The 4435-nt window shown below is 36.3% G+C and overlaps 1 pseudogene; it reads right to left on the bottom strand.

Moving 5' to 3' along the window:
- Nucleotides 1–659: 659 nt before the first annotated feature.
- On the bottom strand, nt 660–3867 carry LOC119536699 (annotated as a pseudogene).
- Nucleotides 3868–4435: the final 568 nt, after the last annotated feature.

The following is a 4435-nucleotide window of genomic DNA, read 5'->3' as shown; positions in this document are numbered from 1 at the left end:
ATTCAGTGGTTTGGTCTTTGGCTGGGATAGCTAGGGATAGTCTCCATTTGTTCTTTTCATCCTCAGGAAGGCTAGTGTAGATTTCAATTATAGTGTGGAAGAATTCTCAGCAAGAAATTTATTAAAATTTTTCTCAATATGATCATTCATTTTTTCCATTCTATCCTTAGCCAAATAGTGCTACAGGAAACATTGTTGTATACTCAGCTTTTTAAACTGTTCTTCCACATATATCACTATGCATTCATGTTTTATTTCCATGAGAAAATTGTCCAGTAATAACTCTATAGGGTCTAAGAGATTTTTATTGTTTTATTTGAATTCTAAATAGAGAATGTTATGTTGGTTTCCAGAAAGCTTTCAAAAAAGAATGAGAAATGTCATGATTTCAATTATAGGACAAAATATATATGCTATCATCTTGTTTAGGCATGTATTACAAATTTCTAGTTTATACTGAAGGGGAAGATTTATCTTTAAAATTGGTATTTTAAAATAATATAACAAAATTGGCATAACTCTGAAGATACGAATCCACTAAAAGATAATGGTATCATTTTGAAATGTAAGACAAGTTTTAAAAGTAGATTTCAATTAAACCTACCTGTAAATTAAATGCATAAACAGTTATATATGTTAGTTCAAATGTCTTACAATGCTTATGATTTGGGAAGGAATTTTCTCAATGCCTCTGTAACATCTTTGTTCCTCAGACTGTATATCACAGGGTTAAACATTGGAGTCAAAATCATGCAGGAAAGAGAGAGCAGTTTTCTGTTCCTTCAGATGGATCAGATTTTGGTTTTAAGTAAGTGATAGTAGTGATCCACAGGATAAAATTACAATTGAGGTGAGAAGGGCAGGTGGAAAACGCATTGGTCTGTCCTCTGTTTGATGGCAACTTCAGGGTAGTTAAGATAATTCTATCAGACCCAAGTATAAACAGAAGGGGAACAGTGGCAAACAATAACAAATGTATAGACCACCATCTTATTAAAAAAAAATGTCCCAAAAGGCCAGCCTGAGTATGGGGGGTATGTCACAGAGGAAGTGGTTGATTCGGCTAGATCCACAAAAGGGCAGAGAGAAAATCTGAAACATCTGCCATATTTTGACTGGAATTCCACTGATCCATGAGCCAGCCAGCAGCTGGAGGCATATCTTTTTTTTTCCCATTTTTCTACTCATCCATCCATACACTGGACAAAGAGGAGTGTGGTTCATATGGCATTCCCAAGCCCATTGTCACCCCTCATAAGCTACTTCTTTATACAATCATCTTCATGATTCATGGTTTCTGGGTTGTAGTTTGATAGTTTTAGGCATTTAATGCTAGCTATTTGAATTCATTAGAATCTAAACAAGGTTGTCTATATTATGCATAAGAGTGCCCGCCAGAGTGACCTCTTGGCTGCTTTTGGAATCTCTCTACCACTGAAGCTTATTACATTTACTTTCACATCCCCCTTTTGGTCAAGAAGATATTCTCCATCCCACAATGCTGGGTCTAGATTCCTCCCTAGGAGTCATATTCCATGTTGCCAGGGAGATTTACTCTCCTGGGTTGGAGACATATCTTTTGCTTCATGACTAGGGGATAGTGCAGAGGGTTACAAATGGCCACATAGCAATCATTGTCCATCATTGTGAGAAAGAGGCACTCTGTGGCTCCCAACATCAGAGATGAAGCACGTTTGAGTAGCACAGGCCAAAAAAGAAAAAAATTTCCTTTCTGGATCCAAAGATCCATGAGCAGGAAAAGTTGTTGAGAAAAAAATACATTGCGGTTTGAAGTGTGGGGTCCACTCCTGTTATTAGAATTATGATGCCATTGCCCATCAGAAAAATCATATAGATGACTAAGAATACTCCAAAAAGAAACCAGCAGAACTTGGATATATCACAAAAGCCCAAGAGAACAAATTCCATCATTGAAATGAGATTTGTTTCTGTAATTTTAATTTGTTTCTATCTGTGCATTTACATTTTTTGGCTGCATTTTCCTGTTTTGTAATTTGATTAGGACACTAGCATTGGACTTCTAATTTCTCAGTTTCTCTGACACTTGGTTTCTTTGATTCTCAGAATTTTGATGTGAAACCAGGAGCAATGAACACTGCAGTTAAATCATTTCAATCAAAGCACATATAATTTATTATACTAGATTTGCATTCTAATCATACCCACAGATCCATAGCTATATATTTTAATTCAATTTACAGCTTGTAAGGAGACATGCAATTGGGCTCTTCTTCCAGTCAAGTATAGAATCATGATCTATGCCCTCCCCCTTTTCTTTTTATTCTAGGATTTGCTCAACTTCACTTCTTAGAAAATCTTTTCTCTTTCCAATATTGTCTGTCCTTTACATCTCAAATGTATCCTTGAAACTTTTGTTTAATTTTTGCTCTTCATTTGTACAGAATTTTAATACTTCTCAACCTATGTTCAATTAGAACTCTGTTTCTCTTTTGTCACTAGGGTCCTGCATTTTTGTTTTCTTCTTATGCTCCTGTCTCATCTATTTAACTGAATTTATAAGCCACTAAAGCCAAGCATTCTTTTTCAAAGTTTTCCCTATCACCCTCCCTGATACAGTAATTATTATATTTAATATTTATTGAACTACAACCTCAAGACATTTACCCAAGACATTTTTTATTTTCTATTATCCAATTTTATTTATATTGTTCTCTTTACTATGGTTAGAATACAAACCTCATGTGCAGGTTTGAATGCATTATGTCCCTCAGAAAAAGCCATATTCTTTGATGCAATCTTGTGGGGCAAACAGAATAGTGGGGATTAAGTTGGAACGTCTGAATTAGGTTGTTTGCATGGAGATGCACCCCACCCAGCTGTAGATGATAACTGATGGGATATTTCCATGCAGGAGTGGCCCCACCCATTCAGGGTGGGCCTTGATCAGTGGAGCCATATAAACGTGCTGACTCAAAGAGACTGAACTGAGTGCAGCTGTGAGTGACGTTTTGAAGAGGAGCAAGCTTGCTAGAGAGGAACATCCTGGGAGAAAGCCATTTTGAAACCAGAACTTTGGAGCAGATGCCAGCCACGTGCCTTCCCAGCTAACAGAGGTTTTCCGGATGCCACTGGCCATCCTCCAGTGAAGGTACCCGATTACTGATGTGTTACCTTGGACACTTTATGGCCTTAAGACTGTAACTATGTAGCCAAATAAACCCCCTTTTTATAAAAGCCAATCCATCTCTGGTGTTTTGCATTCTGCAGCATTAGCAAACTAGAACACCTCATCATTAAAATAACTCCCTAAACCACCTCTGACACTTTTTTCCTTCATTCTCTCCATGTTAGAGTCTAAGTTAATGTCAGCTATTTCTTTTTGTGACCATGCATTAGAGTATCTCAATAATGCTCAAAGAAAAATCTCTTTGGTCTCACTTTAAGTTGGTAACCACAAAATGCAAACAAGCAATTCTGCATAAAAATCTTATCAAATGTCCATTATATATTTTCTCTATTTGTTTTTCAACTTTTTAATAGAATTAAGTTAAATATTATATTCTCTCCTCAAAGATGTCCCCTCACCAATGCCACCCATACCGTACCACCTGCTATCTGTATTAACCGATTACCCTATTTCCTAGTTTAATTGAGAAATGAGAAACAGCCCAGACAAATTTCAATATATTCTCATTAACCAATCTATCTGTCTACATTTACCATAATGAACTTTATTTTGTTTGTCTTCTTGTTGCATTTGGATGAAGTTTCTCATTGAAGATTCCTTCAAAAGTCTCACTCTGTCTTATTCTACAAAAATACAGACCGTGCTCAAACCAAACATTCAGAATGATTTACCCTTTCCTCCCATCCCACATCATTCATTCTGTCAACATTCCATGATCTCTGGTATACTCATAATCCTATCATTATGATGAAGTAAGTTGGGAAGTTTGACTTGTATGGTTTGCCAATTTCTGGGACCAAATCTCAAGCTCCTGAGAATTGGTATAAGCTCAAATTGGCCATGGAGCATCACTCACTGCTCCTCAAACTTCAAAATATGCTGCTGCTTCTCAACTCCAGTGTTAATTCCTTAGTTAATCTGTCTTCTCATTTCTGAGATTACTGTAATAGCCTCATCTCACCATAACTGATTCTGCTTAGTAAATACAGTGTGAGCATTTCAAAGTTATAAATCCCATCATTTTACTGCCCTGTTGAAACCATTTCCATTGATTCCTACTGTATTGAAAGAAAGTTCAAATTCCTCACAGATTACAAACTGCTGCATAATTTGGCCTCTGCCTGTCTTTTTAACATGAACTGCTAACACTCTCTCCTTGTTTTCTTTCTCCCATTCATTCAGTTTTTCTTTAGGCTTCTAAGAAAGTACAACTTAAACACTTTTACTTTTTTTTCTTTTGTCTAGAATGTTCTTCATGTGACTAAT

Source organism: Choloepus didactylus, chromosome 6 (assembly GCF_015220235.1).
Source record: "Choloepus didactylus isolate mChoDid1 chromosome 6, mChoDid1.pri, whole genome shotgun sequence".
NCBI classification, from domain to species: Eukaryota; Metazoa; Chordata; class Mammalia; order Pilosa; family Megalonychidae; genus Choloepus; species Choloepus didactylus.
This window is presented reverse-complemented; position numbering and strand designations above follow the sequence as displayed.